At 38.0% G+C, this 12,696-nt stretch overlaps 1 long non-coding RNA gene across 1 annotated transcript; it reads left to right on the forward strand.

Annotated features, from left to right (window-relative positions):
• Positions 1–696: 696 nt before the first annotated feature.
• On the forward strand, positions 697–11,360 carry LOC125912215 (uncharacterized). Its single transcript, XR_007454637.1, has 3 exons — positions 697–781; positions 936–991; positions 11,276–11,360. It is a non-coding gene; the product is annotated as an uncharacterized LOC125912215 (long non-coding RNA).
• The last annotated feature ends 1,336 nt before the right edge of the window (positions 11,361–12,696 follow it).

Below are 12,696 nucleotides of genomic sequence, written 5' to 3' on the forward strand. Positions count from 1 at the left end.
GGTAACATAAGAGCCTTAGAGAGACATCTGAATTTTATTCCAGGTATAATAAGAAATCATTGAAGGACTACCCAAAAAAGGCACGTAATCTGAAGTATATTTTTTGTTTTGTTTTGTTTTGTTTTTTTCCTGACAAAGTGAGGATGAGCACACGTGTGCGTGTGGGGGAAGGGTACAGGCAGGGAGAGAGAGGGAAAGAGAGAGAGAGAGAGACAGAGACAGAGACAGAGACAGAGACAGAGAGACAGAGAATCCCAAGCAGGCTCCACGCTCAGCACGGAGCCTGATCCTGGGCTCAATCTCATGACCCTGGATCATGACCTGAGCTGAAGTCAAGAGTCAGATGCTCCACTGATTGAGCCACCCAGGCGCCCCTTTTTAAAAGTAATCTGTACACCCAACATGGGGCTTGAACTCACAACCTTGAGATAAAGAGTCACATGCTCTACCTACTGAGTCAGGCAGGTGCCCCTGCTTTTCTTAATGGAGCTTTCATTGACATCATTGTCAGCTCACTTGCAGAGGTAAGGAATAATACAGAGAGATCTGTCTATACTTAATCCAGTTTTCCCCAATGGTAAAACTTGCAGAACTATACTACAATAGCAGAACCAGGATATTGACATTGATACTGATTTCCCCAATTTTGCTTGTACTTATTTTTGCATGTGTATTAAATTCTATGTAATTTTATCACCTATAGGTTCATGTATCCATCACCACAGTCACAGTCAAAACACCGAATAGTTCCAACATCACCAGAAGCCCTCGTGTTGCCCTGGTTTGTATATACCCACCTCCCTCCTCCCATTCTCCATTCCCGAGTGCTGGAGATCACTAATTTTTCTCCATTTCTAAAATTTTGTAATTTCAAAATGTCATATAATGGATCATACATTATATAACCTTTTATGGTGGGCTTTTTTTTTTCTCAGCATAATTCCCTGGAGATTGATCCAAGCTGTTGTACGTATCAATAGTCTACTCATTGGTGAGTAATATTCTATGGTTATAGGTATACCACAGTTTAAACATTCACCTATTGAAGGACACATGGGTGGATTCCATTTTCTGGCTATGGCAAATAAAGCTGCTATGAATATTCATGTACAGATATGTACAAGTATATGCTCATTTCTCTTGGGTAAATGCCCAAGAGTGTGATTACTGGGTTTTATGGTAATTGTATATTTTGTTTTATAAGAAACTGCCAAACGTTTCCAGAATGGCTATACCATTTTACAATTCTACCAGCAACATGCAAATGTATCTCTGTATCTTTGCTAGGATGCAATATTGTCACAGTTTTTTATTTTAGCCTTTCTGTAAGATGTGTAGTGATATCTCATGGTTTTAATTTGCATTTCTCTGTTGGCTAATCATATTGAACATCCTTTTTCTTTTGAGAAAGAGAGAGAGAGAGAGACAGCAAACTTGGGAGAGGGGTAGAGGGAGAGAGAGAGAGAGAGAGAGAGAGAGAGAGAGAGAGAGAGAGAATCTCAAGTAGGTTCCATGACCCTGGGGTCATGACCTGAGCCAAAGCAACTGACTGAGCCACCCAGGCACCCCTGAACATCTTTTAATGTACTTATTTGCCATTTGTATATCCTCTTTAAAGAAATGTCTGTTCATGTCTTTTTCCTGTTTTCTAATTGGACTGAGGTTTTGTTTTGTTTTGTTTTGTTTTACTGTTTTGAGGGTTCTTTACATATTCTAGATACTTACTAATCTTTTGTTGCATATGTGATTTGCAAACTTTTTTTCCCCAATTTGTGGTGTGTCTTTGCATCCTCCTGAGGGGATCTTTTGCAGAACAAGTTTTTAATTGTGATAAAGTATAATTTATCAGTTTATCCTTTTATGGAGTGTACTTTAAGTGCTAAGTCTAAGAACTCTTCACCTAGCCCAAGATCCCAAAGATGTTCTCCTGTGTTTTTTTTTTTGCAAGTTTTATATTTTAATTTTTTTTAATGTTTATTTATTTTTGAGAGAGAGACAGAGTGTGAGCAGGGGAGGGACAGAGAGAGAGGGAGACACAGAATCCGAAGCAGGCTCCAGGCTCTGAGCTGTCAGCACAGAGCCTGTTGTGGCGGTTGAACCCACAGGCCATGAGATCATGACCTTAGCCCAAGTCGGATGCTGAACCGACTGAGCCACCCAGGCGCTCCTTAAAATTTTATATTTTAAGTTTCACATTTAAGTCTACGATTTTAGTTACTATTTTTAAAAGGTATGAGGTTTAGGTTAAGGTTCATTTTTTTGCTAAGAGATGTTCAATTGATCCAGCACCATTTGTTGAAAAAGCAATCTTTCCATTGGTGAATTGCTGTTGCACCTTGTGAAAATTCAGTTAGACATATTTGTGTGGATATATTTCTAGGTTCTCTATTCTGTTCCATTGATTTGTGTATCTGTCTCTCCACCAGTACAACACCACGCTATTTTGATTGTTATAGCTATCAAGTAAGCCTGTAATATTGAGTGAAGAGATTTCCCCCCCCCCCCCCCCCCTTTATCCTTCTTTAGTAAGATTGCTTTAGTTATTCTGGGACCTGTGCTTTTTCGCACAAATCAAATTTCAAAATAAGCTTGTCTGTTTCTAAACAAAACAAAAGAAAACAAAACAAAAACTTACTGGGATTCTTCATAAAAATTGTATTAAACCTATTGATCAGTTTGAGAAGAACTGACATCTTACTACATTGAGCCTTTCCAAACATGAACGTAATACATCTCTTCATTTATTTAGGTCTTCCTTGATTTCTTTCATCATAATTTTCAGCATCTACATCCTATACATGTTTTGTTAAGTATATACCTAAGTATCTCATTTTTTTTGAAGTCATTGTAAATAGTACTGTTTTTAATTTCAGTTACTTCATGTTCATTGTTGGTATATAGAAATATGGTTTCATTTCTTGTGTTGATCTTGTATCCTGCAACCTTGCTGAACTCACTTGCTAGTTCTGGAGTGATTTTGTTATTCCTCAGGATTTTCTTTTCTTTTCTTTTCTTTTCTTTTTTTAAGATTTTATTTTTGGGGCGCCTGGGTGGTTCAGTGGGTTAAGCGTCCGACTTCAGCTCAGGTCATGATCTCGAGGTCCGTGAGTTTGAGCCCCGCGTCGGGCTCTGGGCTGATGGCTCAGAGCCTGGAGCCTGCTTCCGATTCTGTGTCTCCCTCTCTCTCTGACCCTCCCCCGTTCATGCTCTGTCTCTCTCTGTCTCAAAAATAAATAAACGTTAAAAAAATTGTTTTTTAAAGATTTTATTTTTAAGTAATCTCTACACCTGGGGCACCTGGGTGGCTCAGTTGGTTAAGCATCCAACTTTGGCTCAGGTCATGATTTTGAGGTTCATGAGTTTAAGCCCCACAGCTGGCTCTGCACTGACAGTGCAAAGCCTGCTTGGGGTTCTCTCTCTCTCCCTCTCTCTCTCTGCACAACCCCCTCCTTGCTTTCTCTCTCAAAATAAACTTTAAAAACGAAGAATAAATAAATAAATAAATAAATAAATAAATAAATAAAAGTAATCTCTACACCCAACATGGGGCTTGAACTTACAACCCCAAGATCAAATCAAGAGTTGCATGCTCTGCTGACTAAGCCAGCCAGGTGCCCCCCTCCCTTTTTTTAAAAGATTTTATTTTTACCCTATGACCCAGCAATAGAACTGCTAGGAATTTACCCAAGGGATACAGGAGTACTGATGCATAGGGGCACTTGTACCCCAATGTTTATAGCAGCGCTCTCGACAATAGCCAAATTATGGAAAGAGCCTAAATGTCCATCAACTGATGAATGGATAAAGAAATTGCGGTTTATATACACAATGGAGTACTACGTGGCAATGAGAAAGAATGAAATATGGCCCTTTGTAGCAACGTGGATGGAACTGGAGAGTGTTATGCTAAGTGAAATAAGCCATACAGAGAAAGACAGATACCATACGTTTTCACTCTTATGTGGATCCTGAGAAACTTAACAGAAACCCATGGGGGAGGGGAAGGAAAAAAAAAAAAAGAGGTTAGAGTGGGAGAAAGCCAAAGCATAAGCGACTCTTAAAAACTGAGAACAAACTGAGGGTTGATGGGGGGTGGGAGGGAGGGCAGGGTGGGTGATGGGTATTGAGGTGGGCACCTTTTGGGATGAGCACTGGGTGTTGCATGGAAACCAATTTGACAATAAATTTCATATGTTGAAAAAAATGCAAAAAAAAATAAATAATAAAAAAAATAAAGATTTTATTTTTGGGGTGCCTGGGTGGTACAGTTGGTTAAGTGTCTGACTTTTGATCTTGGCTCAGGTCAAGATCTCACAGTTCATGAGTTTGAGCCCCACGTCGGGCTCTGCACTAATGTCGTGGAGCCTGCTTAGGATTCTGTCTCTCCTTCTCTCTGCCCCGCCCCTGCTTGTGCTCTCTCTCTCTCTCTCTCTCTCTCTCTCTCTCTCAAAATAAATAAATAAACTTAAAAACTAAAATAAAACAAAATAAAATTTAAAAAGATTTTAAAGTAATCTCTACACCCAACATGGGTCTCCTTGGAATTTTCTATGTAGACATCGTGTCATCTGCAAATAGAAACAGTTTTATTTCTTCTTTTCCAATCTGTATGCCTTTCATTTGTTTTCTTGACCTTTTGCAATGGCTAGAACTTCCAGTACTATGCTGAATAAGAGTGGTGAGAGCAGACAGCCTTCCCTTGCTCCCAATCTTGAGAAAGCATATAGTTTTTCAGCATTCTGTGATATTAACTGTAACTTTTTATAGGTACTCTCAAGTTGAGGTAAATCTCTTATATTCCTCACTTACTGAGCGAATATTGTTTTTAAATAACTCTGGATGCTATAAGAGGAATACATGAGAGGAGACTTTAAAAAGTAGTGAGGTAACCAGTTAGGTGACTATCACAGTACTCCAGGTGAAAGATGATGATAGCCTAGGCTTAGATGATGATAGTGATCTGAACCAGGAGATAGGTGAGTGGATTCAAGATATATTTTGTTGTAGACTCTGTAGGATTTGCTGATGGATTGGATGGTTAGAGTTAGAAATTGCATTTGGATGCAACCAATAGAAAGTCTACTACAGGGCACTTGGGTGGCTCAGTCAGTTAAGTGTCTGACTCTTGATTTCAGGTCAGGTCATGGTCTCAGGGTCATGAGAGAGAGCCCTGCATGGGGCTCTGTGCTGGGCACGGATCCTGTTTAAGATTCCCTCTCTCCCTCTCCCTCTGCTCCCCCACCCCCACCTCTGTCCCTCCTCCTGTTCGCATGCTCTCTCTCTCCCTAAAAAAAAAAAAAAAGTCCACAACAATGACTTAAGTGGAAAGTTTTTCTCCCCCATATAACAATAGTCTGAATGTGACAAGTCTAAGAGTTTAACAGTAGTTTTATTGATGTCATCAGTGTCTCAAGATACTTCTATGCATTGCTTTCTCATCACTAGCATGTAGCTTTGAACCATATGGTCACAAGATGGATGCTGTACCTCCAGGTATCACAGATAAGTTCCAGTAAGGAAGATAGAGAGAGACTTGCAAAGATTTTCTTTTAGTAAAACTTTATGTAGAAAGTTAAGCACTTCTAGGATGCCTGAATGGCTCAGCAGGTTGAGCGTCTGACTCTTGATTTTGGCTCAGGTCAGGATCCTAGGGTCATGGGATCAAGCCCTACATCAGTCTCTGTGCTGAGCATGGAGCATGCTTAAGCGTCTCTCTCTCTCTTTCCGACTCCCTCTCCTTTCCTCTGCCCCTCTCCCCCACTCACACTCTCACTCTCTCTCTAAAAGAAAAAGAAAAGAAAGTTAAGCACTTCTGTAAAGATCCATTCATATTTCCTTGATCAAAACTATGTAACTGGTGGGCGCCTGGGTGGTTCAGTTGGTTAAGCAACCAAGTCTCAATTTAGGCTCAGGTCATGATCTCATGGTTTGTGGGATCAAGCCGCACATTGGGCTCTGTGCTGACAGTACAGAGCCTGCTTGAGATTCTCTCTCTCTCTCTCTCTCTCTCTGCCCCTCCCCTGCTTGTTCTTGCTCTCTCTCTCTCTCTCTCTCTCATAAAATGAATAAACTTTTTTAAAAAAAGTTAAAAAAAAAAACTACATGGCTACTCAGCTGCAAGGGAGGCTAGGAAATGAGTATTTCATTTTCCAGTCTTTAAAGGAAAGAAAAGCAAGGAGGAGTTTATCGTAATGGGTGTTAGGTGAGCCAACCCATAGTATCTGGCACATTAAAGATGATGGAGAGTAAGGAATCATGGATAACTCCCAGGTTTCTGGTTGATGGATTATATTACAGTTTACTAAGATATATAGACATAAAGAAGGAATGCACTTTTAAATGGAAAAGTAGTAGTTCGATTTTGGACATATTGAGTTTAAAATGTTTGTGAAGCATCTGGAATGTCAAGCAGATCATATGAAGCTGGAATTGAGAGAAGTCCATGCTGGTGGTAATACTGTGGAAGTTTTCAGGATACTGATGGTATTTAAAGCCATTAAAATACATAAGATCACTGAGAAAGAAAAAAGTAGTAGAACACAACCTTGACAAACTCCAATATTTAAGTATCGGTTTGACAACAGAGAACTTGTAAAATAGAGTAGCTAAAAAGGTAAAAGAAAAAACAAGAAAAAGGCATCAAGGAAGTTAAAAGAGACATATGTTTCATGGAGAAAGTGCTCAACAGTGTGGAATGCTAGTGAGAAGTTAAATAAGATGAGGAAAGAAAAGGTTCTATTGAATTTAGCAGCATGAAAGTTGGTGGTGACTGTATTAATAGGAACTGATTTCAGAGTCAAGAAATGACAACAACAAAAAATGAGATTAAACCCAAATAAGAATCTGGGATTTTTTCCCCCACACATACCACAAAAAGTCTGGAGGTATCACCAGCTACAGGCGCTAGTTGGCAGTTGAATATCGGAGCCTGTTATGCTCTGATGGCGGCAAGATGGGTGTCACTGTTCTGGACTCGTGTACAAGGCGGGGGGAGGGGGAAGCTAAGGTGTGGAGCCCACAGTGTATGTCCCTTTATTAAGAATAGAAAAACTTTCCAAGAAGCTTCCATCCCCAGAATTCTTTTGTACCTCATCAGTCAGAGCTATGCCACGTAGCCACCCTGAACTGCAAGGGAAGCTCTGGGAAGGTGGGTGTTGAATTTTTCTAGCCTCTACGGAGAAAGTAGACAAGGGAAAAGGGAGTTGGGAATGAAGGGTTAAGTCGATCAAAAGTGCCTGCTATGATGACCCTGACCACAACAGTTTTAGTGGTGTGATGAGAACAAAACCAGATTACATAGGAGACTGAAGAGGGAACCGGAACTATGCCTGCAGCGTGTCTCCCTGTGTCACCTGCTTTGGACCTCTGTCCCCACCTCAGCCGGAAATGGACCCAACTGCCCCTGCTCCACCAGTGGCTTCTGCACATGCAGAGTGCAAATGCACTGCAGGAAGCAGAACTGCTGCTCTTGCTGCCTGGTGGGCAGTGCCAAGTGTGCCCAGGGCCGCATCTGGCATCAGAAGGAGGCATCAGACAAGCGCAGCTGCTGTGCCCGATGTGACGGAGAGCCTGTTCCAGATGTCAGTAGAGCAACATGAACAAACCTGCAGTTTTAAAACATTTTGTCCTATGCCTCTGACCTGTTGGCTACATTCTTATTTCTGTAAGATACATGGAATTATAATAAAAGTTGTTGACTTTTTAAAAGAGTGAATTGGAGGGAGAGGCAGCAAAACACAACAGATGGAAACATTCTTCATTTGGCTAGAAGTTCAGCTGTATGGAGGAGCAGAGAAGTGGGATGGTATCTAGACTGGGATTTAAGGTCCAAAGGTTTTTGGTTGCATTTTTTTTTTTTTTTTTTTTTTTGCTATTGTTGTTTTTAACGCCAAGGAGACAATCTTTGTCAGGTGACAGGAGTGATCGCAGTGAAGAGGGGAGAGATTAATGATGCAGCAAGTCAAGGGAATAAAGAGGACTCCAAACAGCTCATGCCCTGGGTTCCAGCCTACTTGTGATCTTCTCTTCCTGTCCTGTCTTGCCTACGGACTTTGGACTCACTTAGCCACCCTTCACAAATGCTTCAGCTAATTCCTTGCAGTAAATCCCTTAAAATTCCTGGTTCTGCTTCTTTGATTAAATCCTGACTGATACTGAATTTGATCCTTAAGAAGCCATTGAAAAGGCAATTAAGTTATCCACTGGTTTCTAGGAAAGCAGAGGAGTTACACTTGACTTAGAGAGGTGAGTGAAGACTTCCAGAGTGAGATTTCACTTAAACTGAATTTTAAAGAATTATTAACAATTAGTAAGGTAAGAGAGAAGTGGAAGCGGTGGTAAGCTAGTAAGCCAGCTTGCTGGAAAAACACAAACTTGATTTGTGGTGGTTGATTATTTCACTGGTGCATATACTCCCACCATGGCCAATATCAAGCCACCAATGTGATGTTATAGGATACAGACTCAGGAAAAAATGCGCACAGTTGGCTTGTATGAGTCTACACCACTTAAGTGGAAGGTGGAGGGAGAACAGAATATACAACAGAAAAGTATACACCAAGCTTCTTTCTTCTACAGTACACCTTGTCATGGAAAAAAGACCCAGTGGAGCCTCTTTCTCACACAGTTGTCACTGCGGTAAAAGAACAAAGTTCAGAAGCATGACTGTAGTGTTGGGCAGCTTACCAATAATGAACACCATTATAATAAATTCAGCTAAGAAATGTTTAGACACTGTCCTAAAGAAGCGGATAATGTTATTTGCCTAAGATCGATGACAAGTAAATGCAGACATGGGATTCAAAGCCTAGACAGTGTACAGAGACTGCTCTTTCCACTGTAAAATGCTTCCTCACTACCATTTCTTATTATAGGAACTAAACTAAGAGACCAGAATGTATAACATCAGGAAAATCCTTATACACCCCGCTAGCCTTAGATCAAATTTTTTAGAATCTCTGTAGTAAGATAAAAATGACTAGTTGGTTTTGCAGTAATTTAAAATCCAGTCTCTAATTTATTCATCTATGGCTAATTCATTTTTGACAAAGATGCCAAAACTATCCAATGGGGAAAGAATAGTCCCTTCAACAAATCGTGCTGGGACAACTGAATACCCACATGCAAAAGTGGATATTTTTGGAAATATATATATATATATATATATATATATATATATATATCCATATATATGATATATCACATCATATAAAAAAATTAACTCAAAATGGCTTAATGACTTAAATATGAGCTAAAACCATAAAACTCTTAGAAGAAAACATAGGGGTAAATTGACATGATCCTGGATTCAGGAATGGTTTCTTAGATAGGGCATCAAAAGTATGAGTTACAAAAGAAGATATAAATAGATAAATTGGACTTCATCAAAACTAAAAACTTTTATGCATAAAAAGAACATTATCAAAAAGGTGAAAAGAAAATCTACAGAATGGGAGAAAATATTTGCAAGCCATATATGTAGTATCCAGAATATATCAAGAATTCTCACAACTCAACCACAGAAAGATTTAAAAAGTCCAATTTAAAAATGCATAATGGGGGCACCCGCGTGGCTCAGTCAGTTAAGCATCTGACCCCTGATCTCAGATCATGTCTTGATCTCAGGGTCGTGAGTTCAAGCCCTGCATTGGGCTCCACACTGGGCATGAAGCCTACTTTTAAATAAATTAAATTAAATTAAAATGCACAAGGGACTTGATTACACATTTCTTTAAAGAAGACCTACAAACAGCCAACAAACACATGAAAAGATGAACATCATTAGCCACTAGGTAAATGCAAATCAAAACCATAATGAAGTACCACTTCATACTCCTTAGGATAGCTATAATTTAAAAAAATAGTAAATAAGTGTTGGCGAGTGTGTGCAGAAATTGGACCTTTAGTACACTGCTAATGGGAATGTAAAATAGTTCAGTATTATGAAAAAGTTTATTGATAACTCAAAAAGTTAAACATAGAATTAGCATATGACCAAACAATTCTACTCCTAAATATATACCCAAAAGAATTGAAAACAGGTACTCAAATACATATGCATAGCAGCACTATTCACTTTAGCCAAAAGATGGGAAACACTACAAATGTCCACCAACAGACAAATGGATGAACAAACTGTGGCATAAACAGACCATGAAATATTAATTAAGCCATAAAAAGAAATGAGTCCTGACATATGGTCCAATGTTGATAAGTCTCAAAAATGTTGTTAAGTAAAAGTAAGTAGATACAAAAGGTCACATATTGTATGATTCCACTTATATGAAATATCCAGAATAGGTAAATCATAAAGACAGGATGCACACCGGTGGTTGCCAGGAGGTGGGGATGGGATAAATGGAGAGTAATAGCTTAAATGGGTATGGGCTTTCCTTGTGGGGTAATGAACATGTTCTGGAACTAAAACAGAGGTAGTAAGTGTACAACACTGTGAATATACTAAATACCACCGAAATGTTCACTTTTTAAATGGTTATGTTTTGTGAATCTCAACTTAGAAACAGAAAAGCTGGATTCTAAATTTGGTTCTATACTTAAGAGTTCATATTAAGCAATCAAAAAGAATGTCTCCAGTTGTACTGACTTTCATTTCATGTTAAGATCAAGTGAATTCCATTTTGTGTTTTGGAGCTGTTTCACTGAATTTGAAAACCAAACTAGATATGGCTTTCAATACTAAACCAAACAGTAAGAAATAAAGTTATAACATAGGTGGTTTGGTTGGTTTTTTTCTTAAGGGTTTTAAAATATTTTTGAGGTTCTTAATAGTAAAAGGAAATCATATTTAGTACAGCTGGATCATTTCTACATAATTGGCTTTTCATTCTTGATCTGGTTTTGAACTGTTTACTCCACTTTAGTAATTAACCATTATCAGCTTCATTAATGAAACAGAAACCACCTCCTATAATCATTTATAAAATGCTTGTCAAACAAAATTTAAACAAAGAATAGGATCTGGGCAAAGTAACAGCTCTTTGAAAGCTACTGCAACTAATTATAAAGTATTCTAGTTATTTTGTTGTTGTTTTCCATTTATTATGAAAGAATCCTTCAGGACCTACAGATTTTCTCTTGGCATAGTTATCTGAATTCTTTTATCCAAGAGGAATTATTTTAACAATACTTTTTATCCGCTGTTATGAAAAGCTCTGAGTTTTCAGCTGCTTATTTATGTCTATTACTTATAAAAATCAGATTCCTATTTAATCAAGCCACCTTTAGAGACTTTATTTTCTATTTACTTGATTTTTAGGTGACTGAAAAGGAGCATGGGAGATAGTTGAAGACATATTTCTTAGTTCAAGATATATTTATGAGACCACACAAGCAAAATTATGGTTTGTATATCCAAAAACAAAATTAGATTTAAGTATTCTAAAAGACTGCTCCACTGGCATTTAATGAGAATGCCACAAAGTTTTAAATGATTTCTAGGAAAATAGGCTCCACTATTGTAATCCTTTCTCTCCAAGGCTTCATATTTTATAGAATTTAGAATATTACTAATTTAGAAAAATAAGGCAAAAATTAAAATGTTAATTCAGAATACAAGAGATAATGATGAGATGCAAACTTTATATATATAAATGATGCAAGTGGTAGATCACCAACTGAGCATGTTCTTTGAGCTTCTTTTCTAGTACACAATTGTACTTTGCTAGCTAAAAGATCAACAGTAGCAACGGAGCAGGAGAAAGCACATCGGGTGATTTAATCCCTGATCTTTTTTCATTACTATTCTATTAGAATGTTGGTCTATGGCTATCTGCCTCCCTGTTGTGTTCCCAGTGCCCATCTCAGGGCCTGGCTCAGAATGCGTGCTCAGTATTTCTTGTGTGGATGAATAAACAAATGGATGAATGAAGGATGAATGACGGCTATGCTAACCAATTGAGCTAACTGTCCAGAACTTGAAAGCAAAGACGTAATAAAGTAATACTTCTGGCATTCAAGAACATCAAAATACTCAATTAAGGAGCCCATTATCTTACACCTTCACTTTTGAACTCAACATTTATTTATCCTTATTTTGCAGGAGGAAAACTGAGCACTAGTAGCTAACACTGTTTATGCATCTGTTAGCACTTTATCTCCCTGAGCCTTAATTGTTTTCATTCATATTTATTTAACCCATTAGTCATGTATACCTTATGAGCAAACACCATGTTCGTTTTTATCTCCCTGGCGCTTAATACAGTGACTTGTGCATAAGAGATGCTCAATAAATGCTTGCTGAACCCAAAGTTTAAACTTTTCTAAAAATATTTTCCTTTTCATTTTTAAGTTGTTTCTAGTGTATTAATATAGTACAGACCTTTCAGAATTCAGGAATGTGCAGATAATACCATGGGCATTTCTACTTACTTGTGACAATATATTTTCGAAATCTTATTGATTAGCTCTGACTTACGAAGAAATGGCTCCAAAAATTTGACTTCTAATTAGCATTAAATAATATTTTAGAAATTTCTTCATTTGGATTTTACAGAATATTACACATTTAAAAAATTATATTAATACAACAACCAATGAAAAAATTAAATCTTGTTACAAACCCAATTTCAAGAGCAGAAAATTTATCTAATGTTCCAGTTACAATTCTCCTATCTGGAGGATTTAGAAAATAAAATTTCCCAGAATTTTCCCATAATATCAGGGACAATCTAGGAAAAA

This window comes from Panthera uncia (assembly GCF_023721935.1).
Source record: "Panthera uncia isolate 11264 chromosome C1 unlocalized genomic scaffold, Puncia_PCG_1.0 HiC_scaffold_4, whole genome shotgun sequence".
In the NCBI taxonomy this organism is placed as follows: Eukaryota; Metazoa; Chordata; class Mammalia; order Carnivora; family Felidae; genus Panthera; species Panthera uncia.